This window comes from Pimephales promelas, chromosome 18 (assembly GCF_988280905.1).
Source record: "Pimephales promelas chromosome 18, fPimPro1.hap1.1, whole genome shotgun sequence".
Lineage (NCBI taxonomy): Eukaryota > Metazoa > Chordata > Actinopteri > Cypriniformes > Leuciscidae > Pimephales > Pimephales promelas.
Genome location: NC_142786.1, coordinates 607,616 through 625,976, shown reverse-complemented (window position 1 = coordinate 625,976; position 18,361 = coordinate 607,616). Strand labels below are relative to the sequence as shown.

The window sequence follows — 18,361 nt, the reverse complement described above, 5'->3', positions numbered from 1 at the left end:
ATTTTTCGCCCAAAAAAAAAAACGTAAGGGGTACCACTGTCGTTTTTTTTTCGGGCCCAATTTTTGAGTTTCGATATCTCAGCTCTGGAAGGGGCTAGAGCCTCCATTTTTGCACTCAGGTCTAAGTCTCATGGCCCTCTATCAGAATCCAGAGTTTTGGGAAGATTGGAGAAACTTAATTTTTCGCCCCCAAAAAAAAAACGTAAGGGGTACCACTGTCGTTTTTTTTTTCGGGCCCAATTTTTGAGTTTCGATATCTCAGCTCTGGAAGGGGCTAGAGCCTCCATTTTTGCACTCAGGTCTAAGTCTCATGGCCCTCTATCAGAATCCAGAGTTTTGGGAAGATTGGAGAAACTTAATTTTTCGCCCCAAAAAAAAAAACGTAAGGGGTACCACTGTCGTTTTTTTTTTCGGGCCCAATTTTTGAGTTTCGATATCTCAGCTCTGGAAGGGGCTAGAGCCTCCATTTTTGCACTCAGGTCTAAGTCTCATGGCCCTCTATCAGAATCCAGAGTTTTGGGAAGATTGGAGAAACTTAATTTTTCGCCCCAAAAAAAAAAACGTAAGGGGTACCACTGTCGTTTTTTTTTTCGGGCCCAATTTTTGAGTTTCGATATCTCAGCTCTGGAAGGGGCTAGAGCCTCCATTTTTGCACTCAGGTCTAAGTCTCATGGCCCTCTATCAGAATCCGGAGTTTTGGGAAGATTGGAGAAACTTAATTTTTCGGCCAAAAAAAAAAACGTAAGGGGTACCACTGTCGTTTTTTTTTTCGGGCCCAATTTTTGAGTTTCGATATCTCAGCTCTGGAAGGGGCTAGAGCCTCCATTTTTGCACTCAGGTCTAAGTCTCATGGCCCTCTATCAGAATCCGGAGTTTTGGGAAGATTGGAGAAACTTAATTTTTCGGCCAAAAAAAAAAACGTAAGGGGTACTACTGTCGTTTTTTTTTACGGGCCCAATTTTTGAGTTTCGATATCTCAGCTCTGGAAGGGGCTAGAGCCTCCATTTTTGCACTCAGGTCTAAGTCTCATGGCCCTCTATCAGAATCCAGAGTTTTGGGAAGATTGGAGAAACTTAATTTTTCGCCCCAAAAAAAAAAACGTAAGGGGTACCACTGTCGTTTTTTTTACGGGCCCAATTTTTGAATTTCGATATCTCAGCTCTGGAAGGGGCTAGAGCCTCCATTTTTGCACTCAGGTCTAAGTCTCATGGCCCTCTATCAGAATCCAGAGTTTTGGGAAGATTGGAGAAACTTAATTTTTCGCCCCAAAAAAAAAAAACGTAAGGGGTACTACTGTCGTTTTTTTTTCGGGCCCAATTTTTGAGTTTCGATATCTCAGCTCTGGAAGGGGCTAGAGCCTCCATTTTTGCACTCAGGTCTAAGTCTCATGGCCCTCTATCAGAATCCAGAGTTTTGGGAAGATTGGAGAAACTTAATTTTTCGGCCAAAAAAAAAAACGTAAGGGGTACCACTGTCGTTTTTTTTTCGGGCCCAATTTTTGAGTTTCGATATCTCAGCTCTGGAAGGGGCTAGAGCCTCCATTTTTGCACTCAGGTCTAAGTCTCATGGCCCTCTATCAGAATCCAGAGTTTTGGGAAGATTGGAGAAACTTTATTTTTCGGCCAAAAAAAAAAAAAACGTAAGGGGTACCACTGTCGTTTTTTTTTTCAGGTCGAAATTTTTGAGTTTCGATATCTCAGCTCTAGAAGGGGCTAGGGCCTCTATTTTTGCACTCAGGTCTAAGTCTCATGGCCCTCTATCAGAATCCAGAGTTTTGGGAAGATTGGAGAAACTTAATTTTTCGCCCCAAAAAAAAAAACGTAAGGGGTACCACTGTCGTTTTTTTTTCGGGCCCAATTTTTTAATTTCGATATCTCAGCTCTGGAAGGGGCTAGAGCCTCCATTTTTGCACTCAGGTCTAAGTCTCATGGCCCTCTATCAGAATCCAGAGTTTTGGGAAGATTGGAGAAACTTAATTTTTCGCCCCCCCAAAAAAACCGTAAGGGGTACCACTGTCGTTTTTTTTTTCGGGCCCAATTTTTGAGTTTTGATATCTCAGCTCTGGAAGGGGCTTGAGCCTCCATTTTTGCACTCAGGTCTAAGTCTCATGGCCCTCTATCAGAATCCAGAGTTTTGGGAAGATTGGAGAAACTTAATTTTTCGGCCAAAAAAAAAAACGTAAGGGGTACCACTGTCGTTTTTTTTTCGGGCCCAATTTTTGAGTTTCGATATCTCAGCTCTGGAAGGGGCTAGAGCCTCCATTTTTGCACTCAGGTCTAAGTCTCATGGCCCTCTATCAGAATCCAGAGTTTTGGGAAGATTGGAGAAACTTTATTTTTCGGCCAAAAAAAACAAAAACGTAAGGGGTACCACTGTCGTTTTTTTTTTCAGGTCGAAATTTTTGAGTTTCGATATCTCAGCTCTAGAAGGGGCTAGGGCCTCTATTTTTGCACTCAGGTCTAAGTCTCATGGCCCTCTATCAGAATCCAGAGTTTTGGGAAGATTGGAGAAACTTAATTTTTCGCCCCAAAAAAAAAAACGTAAGGGGTACCACTGTCGTTTTTTTTTCGGGCCCAATTTTTTAATTTCGATATCTCAGCTCTGGAAGGGGCTAGAGCCTCCATTTTTGCACTCAGGTCTAAGTCTCATGGCCCTCTATCAGAATCCAGAGTTTTGGGAAGATTGGAGAAACTTAATTTTTCGCCCCCCCAAAAAAACCGTAAGGGGTACCACTGTCGTTTTTTTTTTCGGGCCCAATTTTTGAGTTTTGATATCTCAGCTCTGGAAGGGGCTTGAGCCTCCATTTTTGCACTCAGGTCTAAGTCTCATGGCCCTCTATCAGAATCCAGAGTTTTGGGAAGATTGGAGAAACTTAATTTTTCGGCCAAAAAAAAAAACGTAAGGGGTACCACTGTCGTTTTTTTTTCGGGCCCAATTTTTGAGTTTCGATATCTCAGCTCTGGAAGGGGCTAGAGCCTCCATTTTTGCACTCAGGTCTAAGTCTCATGGCCCTCTATCAGAATCCAGAGTTTTGGGAAGATTGAAGAAACTTAATTTTTCGCCCCCAAAAAAAAAACGTAAGGGGTACCACTGTCGTTTTTTTTTTCGGGCCCAATTTTTGAGTTTCGATATCTCAGCTCTGGAAGGGGCTAGAGCCTCCATTTTTGCACTCAGGTCTAAGTCTCATGGCCCTCTATCAGAATCCAGAGTTTTGGGAAGATTGGAGAAACTTAATTTTTCGCCCCCCAAAAAAAAACGTAAGGGGTACCACTGTCGTTTTTTTTTCGGGCCCAATTTTTGAGTTTCGATATCTCAGCTCCGGAAGGGGCTAGAGCCTCCATTTTTGCACTCAGGTCTAAGTATCATGGCTCTCTATCAGAATCCAGAGTTTTGGGAAGATTGGAGAAACTTAATTTTTCGCCCCAAAAAAAAAAACGTAAGGGGTACCACTGTCGTTTTTTTTTTCGGGCCCAATTTTTGAGTTTCGATATCTCAGCTCTGGAAGGGGCTAGAGCCTCCATTTTTGCACTCAGGTCTAAGTCTCATGGCCCTCTATCAGAATCCAGAGTTTTGGGAAGATTGGAGAAACTTAATTTTTCGCCCAAAAAAAAAACGTAAGGGGTACCACTGTCGTTTTTTTTTCGGGCCCAATTTTTGAGTTTCGATATCTCAGCTCTGGAAGGGGCTAGAGCCTCCATTTTTGCACTCAGGTCTAAGTCTCATGGCCCTCTATCAGAATCCAGAGTTTTGGGAAGATTGGAGAAACTTAATTTTTCGCCCCCCCAAAAAAAACGTAAGGGGTACCACTGTCGTTTTTTTTTCGGGCCCAATTTTTGAGTTTCGATATCTCAGCTCTAGAAGGGGCTAGAGCCTCCATTTTTGCACGCAGGTCTAAGTCTCATGGCCCTCTATCAGAATCCAGAGTTTTGGGAAGATTGGAGAAACTTAATTTTTCGCCCAAAAAAAAAAACGTAAGGGGTACCACTGTCGTTTTTTTTTCGGGCCCAATTTTTGAGTTTCGATATCTCAGCTCTGGAAGGGGCTAGAGCCTCCATTTTTGCACTCAGGTATAAGTCTCATGGCCCTCTATCAGAATCCAGAGTTTTGGGAAGATTGGAGAAACTTAATTTTTCGCCCCAAAAAAAAAACGTAAGGGGTACCACTGTCGTTTTTTTTTTCGGGCCCAATTTTTGAGTTTCGATATCTCAGCTCTGGAAGGGGCTAGAGCCTCCATTTTTGCACTCAGGTCTAAGTCTCATGGCCCTCTATCAGAATCCAGAGTTTTGGGAAGATTGGAGAAACTTAATTTTTCGCCCAAAAAAAAAAACGTAAGGGGTACCACTGTCGTTTTTTTTTCGGGCCCAATTTTTGAGTTTCGATATCTCAGCTCTGGGAGGGGCTAGAGCCTCCATTTTTGCACTCAGGTCTAAGTCTCATGGCCCTCTATCAGAATCCAGAGTTTTGGGAAGATTGGAGAAACTTAATTTTTCACCCCAAAAAATAAAACGTAAGGGGTACCACTGTCGTTTTTTTTTCGGGCCCAATTTTTGAGTTTCGATATCTCAGCTCTGGAAGGGGCTAGAGCCTCCATTTTTGCACTCAGGTCTAAGTCTCATGGCCCTCTATCAGAATCCAGAGTTTTGGGAAGATTGGAGAAACTTAATTTTTCGCCCAAAAAAAAAAAAAACGTAAGGGGTACCACTGTCGTTTTTTTTTCGGGCCCAATTTTTGAGTTTCGATATCTCAGCTCTGGAAGGGGCTAGAGCCTCAATTTTTGCACTCAGGTCTAAGTCTCATGGCCCTCTATCAGAATCCAGAGTTTTGGGAAGATTGGAGAAACTTAATTTTTCGCCCCCCCAAAAAAAACGTAAGGGGTACCACTGTCGTTTTTTTTTTCGGGCCCAATTTTTGAGTTTCGATATCTCAGCTCTGGAAGGGGCTAGAGCCTCCATTTTTGCACTCAGGTCTAAGTCTCATGGCCCTCTATCAGAATCCAGAGTTTTGGGAAGATTGGAGAAACTTAATTTTTCGCCCCCCAAAAAAAAACGTAAGGGGTACCACTGTCGTTTTTTTTTCGGGCCCAATTTTTGAGTTTCGATATCTCAGCTCCGGAAGGGGCTAGAGCCTCCATTTTTGCACTCAGGTCTAAGTATCATGGCTCTCTATCAGAATCCAGAGTTTTGGGAAGATTGGAGAAACTTAATTTTTCGCCCCAAAAAAAAAAACGTAAGGGGTACCACTGTCGTTTTTTTTTTCGGGCCCAATTTTTGAGTTTCGATATCTCAGCTCTGGAAGGGGCTAGAGCCTCCATTTTTGCACTCAGGTCTAAGTCTCATGGCCCTCTATCAGAATCCAGAGTTTTGGGAAGATTGGAGAAACTTAATTTTTCGCCCAAAAAAAAAACGTAAGGGGTACCACTGTCGTTTTTTTTTCGGGCCCAATTTTTGAGTTTCGATATCTCAGCTCTGGAAGGGGCTAGAGCCTCCATTTTTGCACTCAGGTCTAAGTCTCATGGCCCTCTATCAGAATCCAGAGTTTTGGGAAGATTGGAGAAACTTAATTTTTCGCCCCCCCAAAAAAAACGTAAGGGGTACCACTGTCGTTTTTTTTTCGGGCCCAATTTTTGAGTTTCGATATCTCAGCTCTAGAAGGGGCTAGAGCCTCCATTTTTGCACGCAGGTCTAAGTCTCATGGCCCTCTATCAGAATCCAGAGTTTTGGGAAGATTGGAGAAACTTAATTTTTCGCCCAAAAAAAAAAACGTAAGGGGTACCACTGTCGTTTTTTTTTCGGGCCCAATTTTTGAGTTTCGATATCTCAGCTCTGGAAGGGGCTAGAGCCTCCATTTTTGCACTCAGGTATAAGTCTCATGGCCCTCTATCAGAATCCAGAGTTTTGGGAAGATTGGAGCAACTTAATTTTTCGCCCAAAAAAAAAAACGTAAGGGGTACCACTGTCGTTTTTTTTTTCGGGCCCAATTTTTGAGTTTCGATATCTCAGCTCTGGAAGGGGCTAGAGCCTCCATTTTTGCACTCAGGTCTAAGTCTCATGGCCCTCTATCAGAATCCAGAGTTTTGGGAAGATTGGAGAAACTTAATTTTTCGCCCAAAAAAAAAAAACGTAAGGGGTACCACTGTCGTTTTTTTTTCGGGCCCAATTTTTGAGTTTCGATATCTCAGCTCTGGGAGGGGCTAGAGCCTCCATTTTTGCACTCAGGTCTAAGTCTCATGGCCCTCTATCAGAATCCAGAGTTTTGGGAAGATTGGAGAAACTTAATTTTTCACCCCAAAAAATAAAACGTAAGGGGTACCACTGTCGTTTTTTTTTCGGGCCCAATTTTTGAGTTTCGATATCTCAGCTCTAGAAGGGGCTAGAGCCTCCATTTTTGCACTCAGGTCTAAGTCTCATGGCCCTCTATCAGAATCCAGAGTTTTGGGAAGATTGGAGAAACTTAATTTTTCGCCCCAAAAAAAAAAACGTAAGGGGTACCACTGTCGTTTTTTTTTTTCGGGTCGAAATTTTGAGTTTCGATATCTCAGCTCTGGAAGGGTCTAGAGCCTCCATTTTTGCACTCAAGTCTAAGTCTTATGGCCCTCTATCAGAATCCAGAGTTTCAAGAAGATTGGAGAAACTTATTTTTTCGCCCAAAAAAAAAAGACGAAAGGGGTACCACTGTCGATTTTTTGGGGGGGTCGAAATTTTGAGTTGCTCTGATCTTCTCGAAACTCTGGATTCTGATAGAGGGCCATGTGACTTTGACCTGAGTGCAAAAATGGAGGCTCTAGACCCTTCCAGAGCTGAGATATTGAGATATTTATAATGGCATAAATGCTACATGGGATCTCAGTATCAAAAGATCAGAGACTCGTCAACTCATCCACTTCAGGGCTGATAATGAAAAAGAGTTCATGAAGTCCAAAACAATGGCCAAACAACAATGGGAGTGAGTAATTCATCGTTCAATCATATTCTTGCATCTGTTTTTCTGAAATTTAATTTCTATGTTGTGTTTAAAATACTGAATGTTTGAGCAGTTGGGTTTGATGAAGGACATTGTGAGATTGGCATTGAGGGAAAAGTGGCAGGACAGCAGGCTTCCAAAAAATGGGAGAATTTAAAACAAAAATACAAGGTATATGATGTTAATTTTAAACTAATTTCCAATTGCCTAATGAATGTATCAACTAGCCGGTCATTTTTCTGTGTGTGTTTGTGTGTGTCAGGAATTGAGGACTCCAAAAACTGGCTCAGGGACAGACCAGGGTGAGGTCAGTGTTGCTACATGGCAGTACTATGGAGACATGCACGAGGTTTTGGGTACCCGGCCTGCGATGGACCCCCCCTGTGGTGGTGGCATCATTCCAACCAGAAGCAAAGGATCCCATGACAATCCTCATGGTGAGGCTAATCATTTACGTAATTCAGCACTTTCATAAATTCCACTAACATCAGATTCGTAAACATTCTTTTTAAATTTCTTGAGGAGATATTTGCTGAAAGTTTCTAAAAAGTAACATTTGCCTTGTTTTTTTTAGGGTATTGTGGAGCCCTCCACCTCAGAGTCATCCATGACACCTGACACAGGAACCAGTAGAACGATAACCAGTACCCCAGCAGCAGTGAGTGCCATCACATCTAGGAGGAGGTCCAATCCTATTATGGAGTTCCTGATCGAGGAGGCCTTTCAGGAGCAAAGTCGCCATGAAGAGAGTGAGGCGACGACACAGCGGTTTTGAGACCTCTTTGAAAGAATGATTGATAAGATGTGAAAATAATTACCTGTTAAATTGCACAACTGTTTACACGTTAATTAAATATATTTGTTTTTAGAGTTTATATGGTTTACATTTGAATATGTATTATTGTTCTAAAAATGACCTGTTCAATTGCACAACTGTTTACATATTAAATATATTTGTTTTTAGAGTTTACATTTGAGTATGTAATATTGTTCTAAAAATTACCTGTTCAATTGTTTACATAGGCCCGATTAATTTCATATATTAATGTTATAAGAGTTTATATAATTTATATTTGAATATGTATTATTGCTATATTTACATGTTGTAATATTTACTGCTGTTGAGCAATAAATGTGGTTCTTTTCTAGATGTGTATTTATTTTACAGTAATATGAAGCATAGTCACCATATGTAGTGTGTTTTAAAAGATTTATTGCAAACAATTGTAGAAATCCCACTACACCCCACTCCAGGAACAAACTTTTTTACCAAGGTTAGAACATGCCTAAAAACGTCCTTTCTTAGTTCTCAGGCTATTGTTTAAAAAAAAAGTGCAATAAAAAAAATGTAACAATAACATTTATACAAAAATACAAACACATGAATGCCAACGGTTTATAAATTGGGGCAAGACAGTAGAAGAACAATAGAAGAACAATATTAAACTACAATGAAATTCTTAAATATATTACATATATACAATTCTCATGAAAATCAACAGTTCAACATGTCTCTTCATGTGGCCTGCACATCCCCGGAAACTTGGGCAGCCAGTGCATCTCGTACAGCATTCCCTGAGGCTTCGTTGAATGCCATTGATTCATGGGGAGGATGGGGGTCAAGATCGTCCCTGGCAATATCCTCGTCAGGATCCAGTGTGTCCCCATTGCCCAAGCACACATTGTGTAAGAATGCACATGAAGCGATAATCTGAGGTGCAAAGGTAGGTTTGACTTCCAGTGCCCGGAAGAGAGTTGACCTCCACCTTGTTTTCATTACTCCTAAATCTGGATTCTAGAGGGCCATGAGACTTAGACCTGAGTGCAAAAATGGAGACTCTAGACCTTTCCAGAGCTGAGATATTGAGATATTTATAATGGCATAAATGCTACATGGGATCTCAATATCTCAGCTCTGAAAGGGGCTAGAGCCTCAATTTTTGCACTCAGGTCTAAGTCTCATGGCCCTCTATCAGAATCCAGAGTTTTGGGAAGATTGGAGAAACTTAATTTTTCGCCCCAAAAAAAAAACGTAAGGGGTACCACTGTCGTTTTTTTTTCGGACCCAATTTTTGAGTTTCGATATCTCAGCTCTGGAAGGGGCTAGAGCCTCCATTTTTGCACTCAGGTCTAAGTCTCATGGCCCTCTATCAGAATCCAGAGTTTTGGGAAGATTGGAGAAACTTAATTTTTCGCCCCCCCAAAAAAAACGTAAGGGGTACCACTGTCGTTTTTTTTTCGGGCCCAATTTTTGAGTTTCGATATCTCAGCTCTGGAAGGGGCTAGAGCCTCCATTTTTGCACTCAGGTCTAAGTCTCATGGCCCTCTATCAGAATCCAGAGTTTTGGGAAGATTGGAGAAACTTAATTTTTCGCCCCCCAAAAAAAAAAACGTAAGGGGTACCACTGTCGTTTTTTTTTCGGGCCCAATTTTTGAGTTTCGATATCTCAGCTCTGGAAGGGGCTAGAGCCTCCATTTTTGCACTCAGGTCTAAGTCTCATTGCCCTCTATCAGAATCCAGAGTTTTGGGAAGATTGGAGAAACTTAATTTTTCGCCCCCCAAAAAAAAACGTAAGGGGTACCACTGTCGTTTTTTTTTCGGGCCCAATTTTTGAGTTTCGATATCTCAGCTCTGGAAGGGGCTAGAGCCTCCATTTTTGCACTCAGGTCTAAGTCTCATGGCCCTCTATCAGAATCCAGAGTTTTAGGAAGATTGGAGAAACTTAATTTTTCGGCCAAAAAAAAAAACGTAAGGGGTACCACTGTCGTTTTTTTTTCGGGCCCAATTTTTGAGTTTCGATATCTCAGCTCTGGAAGGGGCTAGAGCCTCCATTTTTGCACTCAGGTCTAAGTCTCATGGCCCTCTATCAGAATCCAGAGTTTTGGGAAGATTGGAGAAACTTAATTTTTCGCCCCAAAAAAAAAAACGTAAGGGGTACCACTGTCGTTTTTTTTTCGGGCCCAATTTTTGAGTTTCGATATCTCAGCTCTGGAAGGGGCTAGAGCCTCCATTTTTGCACTCAGGTCTAAGTCTCATGGCCCTCTATCAGAATCCAGAGTTTTGGGAAGATTGGAGAAACTTAATTTTTCGCCCCCCAAAAAAAAACGTAAGGGGTACCACTGTCGTTTTTTTTTCGGGCCCAATTTTTGAGTTTCGATATCTCAGCTCTGGAAGGGGCTAGAGCCTCCATTTTTGCACTCAGGTCTAAGTCTCATGGCCCTCTATCAGAATCCAGAGTTTTGGGAAGATTGGAGAAACTTAATTTTTCGCCCCCCCAAAAAAAACGTAAGGGGTACCACTGTCGTTTTTTTTTCGGGCCCAATTTTTCAGTTTCGATATCTCAGCTCTGGAAGGGGCTAGAGCCTCCATTTTTGCACTCAGGTCTAAGTCTCATGGCCCTCTATCAGAATCCAGAGTTTTGGGAATATTGGAGAAACTTAATTTTTCGGCCAAAAAAAAAACGTAAGGGGTACCACTGTCGTTTTTTTTTCGGGACCAATTTTTGAGTTTCGATATCTCAGCTCTGGAAGGGGCTAGAGCCTCCATTTTTGCACTCAGGTCTAAGTCGCATGGCCCTCTATCAGAATCCAGAGTTTTGGGAAGATTGGAGAAACTTAATTTTTCGCCCCAAAAAAAAAACGTAAGGGGTACCACTGTCGTTTTTTTTTCGGGCCCAATTTTTGAGTTTCGATATCTCAGCTCTGGAAGGGGCTAGAGCCTCCATTTTTGCACTCAGGTCTAAGTCTCATGGCCCTCTATCAGAATCCAGAGTTTTGGGAAGATTGGAGAAACTTAATTTTTCGGCCAAAAAAAAAAACGTAAGGGGTACCACTGTCGTTTTTTTTTCGGGCCCAATTTTTGAGTTTCGATATCTCAGCTCTGGAAGGGGCTAGAGCCTCCATTTTTGCACTCAGGTCTAAGTCTCATGGCCCTCTATCAGAATCCAGAGTTTTGGGAAGATTGGAGAAACTTAATTTTTCGGCCAAAAAAAAAAACGTAAGGGGTACCACTGTCGTTTTTTTTTCGGGCCCAATTTTTGAGTTTCGATATCTCAGCTCTGGAAGGGGCTAGAGCCTCCATTTTTGCATTCAGGTCTAAGTCTCATGGCCCTCTATCAGAATCCAGAGTTTTGGGAAGATTGGAGAAACTTAATTTTTCGCCCCAAAAAAAAAACGTAAGGGGTACCACTGTCGTTTTTTTTTCGGGCCCAATTTTTGAGTTTCGATATCTCAGCTCTGGAAGGGGCTAGAGCCTCCATTTTTGCACTCAGGTCTAAGTCTCATGGCCCTCTATCAGAATCCAGAGTTTTGGGAAGATTGGAGAAACTTAATTTTTCGCCCCCCAAAAAAAAAAACGTAAGGGGTACCACTGTCGTTTTTTTTTCGGGCCCAATTTTTGAGTTTCGATATCTCAGCTCTGGAAGGGGCTAGAGCCTCCATTTTTGCACTCAGGTCTAAGTCTCATGGCCCTCTATCAGAATCCAGAGTTTTGGGAAGATTGGAGAAACTTAATTTTTCGCCCCCCAAAAAAAAAAACGTAAGGGGTAACACTGTCGTTTTTTTTTCGGGCCCAATTTTTGAGTTTCGATATCTCAGCTCTGGAAGGGGCTAGAGCCTCCATTTTTGCACTCAGGTCTAAGTCTCATGGCCCTCTATCAGAATCCAGAGTTTTAGGAAGATTGGAGAAACTTAATTTTTCGGCCAAAAAAAAAAACGTAAGGGGTACCACTGTCGTTTTTTTTTCGGGCCCAATTTTTGAGTTTCGATATCTCAGCTCTGGAAGGGGCTAGAGCCTCCATTTTTGCACTCAGGTCTAAGTCTCATGGTCCTCTATCAGAATCCAGAGTTTTGGGAAGATTGGAGAAACTTAATTTTTCGCCCCAAAAAAAAAACGTAAGGGGTACCACTGTCGTTTTTTTTTCGGGCCCAATTTTTGAGTTTCGATATCTCAGCTCTGGAAGGGGCTAGAGCCTCCATTTTTGCACTCAGGTCTAAGTCTCATGGCCCTCTATCAGAATCCAGAGTTTTGGGAAGATTGGAGAAACTTAATTTTTCGCCCCAAAAAAAAAACGTAAGGGGTACCACTGTCGTTTTTTTTTCGGGCCCAATTTTTGAGTTTCGATATCTCAGCTCTGGAAGGGGCTAGAGCCTCCATTTTTGCACTCAGGTCTAAGTCTCATGGCCCTCTATCAGAATCCAGAGTTTTGGGAAGATTGGAGAAACTTAATTTTTCGCCCCAAAAAAAAAACGTAAGGGGTACCACTGTCGTTTTTTTTTCGGGCCCAATTTTTGAGTTTCGATATCTCAGCTCTGGAAGGGGCTAGAGCCTCCATTTTTGCACTCAGGTCTAAGTCTCATGGCCCTCTATCAGAATCCAGAGTTTTGGGAAGATTGGAGAAACTTAATTTTTCGGCCAAAAAAAAAAACGTAAGGGGTACCACTGTCGTTTTTTTTTCGGGCCCAATTTTTGAGTTTCGATATCTCAGCTCTGGAAGGGGCTAGAGCCTCCATTTTTGCACTCAGGTCTAAGTCTCATGGCCCTCTATCAGAATCCAGAGTTTTGGGAAGATTGGAGAAACTTAATTTTTCGGCCAAAAAAAAAAAACGTAAGGGGTACCACTGTCGGTTTTTTTTCGGGCCCAATTTTTGAGTTTCGATATCTCAGCTCTGGAAGGGGCTAGAGCCTCCATTTTTGCACTCAGGTCTAAGTCTCATGGCCCTCTATCAGAATCCAGAGTTTTGGGAAGATTGGAGAAACTTAATTTTTCGCCCCCCCAAAAAAAACGTAAGGGGTACCACTGTCGGTTTTTTTTCGGGCCCAATTTTTGAGTTTCGATATCTCAGCTCTGGAAGGGGCTAGAGCCTCCATTTTTGCACTCAGGTCTAAGTCTCATGGCCCTCTATCAGAATCCAGAGTTTTGGGAAGATTGGAGAAACTTAATTTTTCGCCCCCCAAAAAAAAACGTAAGGGGTACCACTGTCGTTTTTTTTTCGGGCCCAATTTTTGAGTTTCGATATCTCAGCTCTGGAAGGGGCTAGAGCCTCCATTTTTGCACTCAGGTCTAAGTCTCATGGCCCTCTATCAGAATCCAGAGTTTTGGGAAGATTGGAGAAACTTAATTTTTCGGCCAAAAAAAAAAACGTAAGGGGTACCACTGTCGTTTTTTTTTCGGGCCCAATTTTTGAGTTTCGATATCTCAGCTCTGGAAGGGGCTAGAGCCTCCATTTTTGCACTCAGGTCTAAGTCTCATGGCCCTCTATCAGAATCCAGAGTTTTGGGAAGATTGGAGAAACTTAATTTTTCGGCCAAAAAAAAAAACGTAAGGGGTACCACTGTCGTTTTTTTTTCGGGCCCAATTTTTGAGTTTCGATATCTCAGCTCTGGAAGGGGCTAGAGCCTCCATTTTTGCACTCAGGTCTAAGTCTCATGGCCCTCTATCAGAATCCAGAGTTTTGGGAAGATTGGAGAAACTTAATTTTTCGGCCAAAAAAAAAACGTAAGGGGTACCGCTGTCGTTTTTTTTTCGGGCCCAATTTTTGAGTTTCGATATCTCAGCTCTGGAAGGGGCTAGAGCCTCCATTTTTGCACTCAGGTCTAAGTCTCATGGCCCTCTATCAGAATCCAGAGTTTTGGGAAGATTGGAGAAACTTAATTTTTCGCCCCCCAAAAAAAAACGTAAGGGGTACCACTGTCGTTTTTTTTTCCGGCCCAATTTTTGAGTTTCGATATCTCAGCTCTGGAAGGGGCTAGAGCCTCCATTTTTGCACTCAGGTCTAAGTCTCATGGCCCTCTATCAGAATCCAGAGTTTTGGGAAGATTGGAGAAACTTAATTTTTCGCCCCCCCAAAAAAAAAACGTAAGGGGTACCACTGTCGTTTTTTTTTCGGGCCCAATTTTTGAGTTTCGATATCTCAGCTCTGGAAGGGGCTAGAGCCTCCATTTTTGCACTCAGGTCTAAGTCTCATGGCCCTCTATCAGAATCCAGAGTTTTGGGAAGATTGGAGAAACTTAATTTTTCGCCCCCCAAAAAAAAACGTAAGGGGTACCACTGTCGTTTTTTTTTCGGGCCCAATTTTTGAGTTTCGATATCTCAGCTCTGGAAGGGGCTAGAGCCTCCATTTTTGCACTCAGGTCTAAGTCTCATGGCCCTCTATCAGAATCCAGAGTTTTAGGAAGATTGGAGAAACTTAATTTTTCGCCCCCCAAAAAAAAAAACGTAAGGGGTACCACTGTCGTTTTTTTTTCGGGCCCAATTTTTGAGTTTCGATATCTCAGCTCTGGAAGGGGCTAGAGCCTCCATTTTTGCACTCAGGTCTAAGTCTCATGGTCCTCTATCAGAATCCAGAGTTTTGGGAAGATTGGAGAAACTTAATTTTTCGCCCCAAAAAAAAAACGTAAGGGGTACCACTGTCGTTTTTTTTTCGGGCCCAATTTTTGAGTTTCGATATCTCAGCTCTGGAAGGGGCTAGAGCCTCCATTTTTGCACTCAGGTCTAAGTCTCATGGCCCTCTATCAGAATCCAGAGTTTTGGGAAGATTGGAGAAACTTAATTTTTCGCCCCCCCAAAAAAAACGTAAGGGGTACCACTGTCGTTTTTTTTTCGGGCCCAATTTTTGAGTTTCGATATCTCAGCTCTGGAAGGGGCTAGAGCCTCGATTTTTGCACTCAGGTCTAAGTCTCATGGCCCTCTATCAGAATCCAGAGTTTTGGGAAGATTGGAGAAACTTAATTTTTCGCCCCCCCAAAAAAAACGTAAGGGGTACCACTGTCGTTTTTTTTTCGGGCCCAATTTTTGAGTTTCGATATCTCAGCTCTGGAAGGGGCTAGAGCCTCCATTTTTGCACTCAGGTCTAAGTCTCATGGCCCTCTATCAGAATCCAGAGTTTTGGGAAGATTGGAGAAACTTAATTTTTCGGCCCAAAAAAAAAACGTAAGGGGTACCACTGTCGTTTTTTTTTCGGGCCCAATTTTTGAGTTTCGATATCTCAGCTCTGGAAGGGGCTAGAGCCTCCATTTTTGCACTCAGGTCTAAGTCTCATGGTCCTCTATCAGAATCCAGAGTTTTGGGAAGATTGGAGAAACTTAATTTTTCGCCCCAAAAAAAAAACGTAAGGGGTACCACTGTCGTTTTTTTTTCGGGCCCAATTTTTGAGTTTCGATATCTCAGCTCTGGAAGGGGCTAGAGCCTCCATTTTTGCACTCAGGTCTAAGTCTCATGGCCCTCTATCAGAATCCAGAGTTTTGGGAAGATTGGAGAAACTTAATTTTTCGCCCCCCCAAAAAAAACGTAAGGGGTACCACTGTCGTTTTTTTTTCGGGCCCAATTTTTGAGTTTCGATATCTCAGCTCTGGAAGGGGCTAGAGCCTCGATTTTTGCACTCAGGTCTAAGTCTCATGGCCCTCTATCAGAATCCAGAGTTTTGGGAAGATTGGAGAAACTTAATTTTTCGCCCCCCCAAAAAAAACGTAAGGGGTACCACTGTCGTTTTTTTTTCGGGCCCAATTTTTGAGTTTCGATATCTCAGCTCTGGAAGGGGCTAGAGCCTCCATTTTTGCACTCAGGTCTAAGTCTCATGGCCCTCTATCAGAATCCAGAGTTTTGGGAAGATTGGAGAAACTTAATTTTTCGGCCCAAAAAAAAAACGTAAGGGGTACCACTGTCGTTTTTTTTTCGGGCCCAATTTTTGAGTTTCGATATCTCAGCTCTGGAAGGGGCTAGAGCCTCGATTTTTGCACTCAGGTCTAAGTCTCATGGCCCTCTATCAGAATCCAGAGTTTTGGGAAGATTGGAGAAACTTAATTTTTCGCCCCAAAAAAAAAACGTAAGGGGTACCACTGTCGTTTTTTTTTCGGGCCCAATTTTTGAGTTTCGATATCTCAGCTCTGGAAGGGGCTAGAGCCTCCATTTTTGCACTCAGGTCTAAGTCTCATGGCCCTCTATCAGAATCCAGAGTTTTGGGAAGATTGGAGAAACTTAATTTTTCGCCCCAAAAAAAAAACGTAAGGGGTACCACTGTCGTTTTTTTTTCGGGCCCAATTTTTGAGTTTCGATATCTCAGCTCTGGAAGGGGCTAGAGCCTCCATTTTTGCACTCAGGTCTAAGTCGCATGGCCCTCTATCAGAATCCAGAGTTTTGGGAAGATTGGAGAAACTTAATTTTTCGGCCAAAAAAAAAAACGTAAGGGGTACCACTGTCGTTTTTTTTTCGGGCCCAATTTTTGAGTTTCGATATCTCAGCTCTGGAAGGGGCTAGAGCCTCCATTTTTGCACTCAGGTCTAAGTCTCATGGCCCTCTATCAGAATCCAGAGTTTTGGGAAGATTGGAGAAACTTAATTTTTCGGCCAAAAAAAAAAACGTAAGGGGTACCACTGTCGTTTTTTTTTCGGGCCCAATTTTTGAGTTTCGATATCTCAGCTCTGGAAGGGGCTAGAGCCTCCATTTTTGCACTCAGGTCTAAGTCTCATGGCCCTCTATCAGAATCCAGAGTTTTGGGAAGATTGGAGAAACTTAATTTTTCGGCCAAAAAAAAAAACGTAAGGGGTACCACTGTCGTTTTTTTTTCGGGCCCAATTTTTGAGTTTCGATATCTCAGCTCTGGAAGGGGCTAGAGCCTCCATTTTTGCACTCAGGTCTAAGTCTCATGGCCCTCTATCAGAATCCAGAGTTTTGGGAAGATTGGAGAAACTTAATTTTTCGCCCCCCCAAAAAAAACGTAAGGGGTACCACTGTCGTTTTTTTTTCGGGCCCAATTTTTGAGTTTCGATATCTCAGCTCTGGAAGGGGCTAGAGCCTCCATTTTTGCACTCAGGTCTAAGTCTCATGGCCCTCTATCAGAATCCAGAGTTTTGGGAAGATTGGAGAAACTTAATTTTTCGCCCCCCCAAAAAAAACGTAAGGGGTACCACTGTCGTTTTTTTTTCGGGCCCAATTTTTGAGTTTCGATATCTCAGCTCTGGAAGGGGCTAGAGCCTCCATTTTTGCACTCAGGTCTAAGTCTCATGGCCCTCTATCAGAATCCAGAGTTTTGGGAAGATTGGAGAAACTTAATTTTTCGCCCAAAAAAAAAAACGTAAGGGGTACCACTGTCGTTTTTTTTTCGGGCCCAATTTTTGAGTTTCGATATCTCAGCTCTGGAAGGGGCTAGAGCCTCCATTTTTGCACTCAGGTCTAAGTCTCATGGCCCTCTATCAGAATCCAGAGTTTTGGGAAGATTGGAGAAACTTAATTTTTCGCCCCCCAAAAAAAAACGTAAGGGGTACCACTGTCGTTTTTTTTCGGGCCCAATTTTTGAGTTTCGATATCTCAGCTCTGGAAGGGGCTAGAGCCTCCATTTTTGCACTCAGGTCTAAGTCTCATGGCCCTCTATCAGAATCCAGAGTTTTGGGAAGATTGGAGAAACTTAATTTTTCGCCCCCCCAAAAAAAACGTAAGGGGTACCACTGTCGTTTTTTTTTCGGGCCCAATTTTTGAGTTTCGATATCTCAGCTCTGGAAGGGGCTAGAGCCTCCATTTTTGCACTCAGGTCTAAGTCTCATGGCCCTCTATCAGAATCCAGAGTTTTGGGAAGATTGGAGAAACTTAATTTTTCGCCCCCCAAAAAAAAACGTAAGGGGTACCACTGTCGTTTTTTTTTCGGGCCCAATTTTTGAGTTTCGATATCTCAGCTCTGGAAGGGGCTAGAGCCTCCATTTTTGCACTCAGGTCTAAGTCTCATGGCCCTCTATCAGAATCCAGAGTTTTGGGAAGATTGGAGAAACTTAATTTTTCGGCCAAAAAAAAAACCGTAAGGGGTACCACTGTCGTTTTTTTTTCGGGCCCAATTTTTGAGTTTCGATATCTCAGCTCTGGAAGGGGCTAGAGCCTCCATTTTTGCACTCAGGTCTAAGTCTCATGGCCCTCTATCAGAATCCAGAGTTTTGGGAAGATTGGAGAAACTTAATTTTTCGGCCAAAAAAAAAAACGTAAGGGGTACCACTGTCGTTTTTTTTTCGGGCCCAATTTTTGAGTTTCGATATCTCAGCTCTGGAAGGGGCTAGAGCCTCCATTTTTGCACTCAGGTCTAAGTCTCATGGCCCTCTATCAGAATCCAGAGTTTTGGGAAGATTGGAGAAACTTAATTTTTCGCCCCAAAAAAAAAACGTAAGGGGTACCGCTGTCGTTTTTTTTTCGGGCCCAATTTTTGAGTTTCGATATCTCAGCTCTGGAAGGGGCTAGAGCCTCCATTTTTGCACTCAGGTCTAAGTCTCATGGCCCTCTATCAGAATCCAGAGTTTTGGGAAGATTGGAGAAACTTAATTTTTCGCCCCCCAAAAAAAAACGTAAGGGGTACCACTGTCGTTTTTTTTTCGGGCCCAATTTTTGAGTTTCGATATCTCAGCTCTGGAAGGGGCTAGAGCCTC

At 42.5% G+C, this 18,361-nt stretch overlaps 1 protein-coding gene and 1 long non-coding RNA gene across 2 annotated transcripts in view; one reads left to right on the top strand and one right to left on the bottom strand.

Moving 5' to 3' along the window:
- Nucleotides 1-18,361, bottom strand: part of LOC120475248 (glutathione S-transferase A) — a 59,205-nt gene that overhangs the window by 12,244 nt on the left and 28,600 nt on the right. The gene's annotated exons all lie outside the window — the stretch shown is intronic.
- On the top strand, nt 6,524-8,091 carry LOC148970848 (uncharacterized). The gene is made up of 3 exons (XR_016147227.1): nt 6,524-7,131; nt 7,223-7,397; nt 7,535-8,091. It is a non-coding gene; the product is annotated as an uncharacterized LOC148970848 (long non-coding RNA).